General features: G+C 39.0%; 1 non-coding gene across 1 annotated transcript; it reads right to left on the reverse strand.

Moving 5' to 3' along the window:
• Positions 1-241: 241 nt before the first annotated feature.
• LOC116548541 lies at positions 242-348 on the reverse strand. The gene has a single exon (XR_004267459.1). It is a non-coding gene; the product is annotated as a U6 spliceosomal RNA (small nuclear RNA).
• Between the last annotated feature and the right edge of the window lie 42 nt (positions 349-390).

Below are 390 nucleotides of genomic sequence, written 5' to 3' on the forward strand. Positions count from 1 at the left end.
CGTATTGATTTCCTCTCTTCCTATTTTAATATCCTTTCTTTCTCTTATCTGATTGCCCCACCAGAACTTCTAATACTATGCTGAATAGGAGTGGTGAGAGAGGGCATCCCTGTCTTGTGCTTGTGTTAAAGGGGAATGCTTTCAGCTTTTGCCCATTCTGTATGATATTGGTTGTGGATTTGTTGTAGATGGTCTTTATTATTTTGAAATATGTTCCTTCAATACCTACCTTATTGAGAGTTAAAATATGGCAGGCTTCACGAATTTGTGTGTCACCCTTGTGCAGAGGCCATGCTGATCTTCTCTGTATTGCTCCAATTTTGATCTATGTGCTGCCAAAGCAAGCACTGATCACAAGTTATTAAAAGTGGAGATAACTGAAGAAATGTG

The sequence above is a fragment of the Sapajus apella genome, unplaced genomic scaffold, assembly GCF_009761245.1.
Source record: "Sapajus apella isolate SASKATOON/1434 unplaced genomic scaffold, GSC_monkey_1.0 scaffold14619, whole genome shotgun sequence".
Taxonomy (NCBI): Eukaryota; Metazoa; Chordata; class Mammalia; order Primates; family Cebidae; genus Sapajus; species Sapajus apella.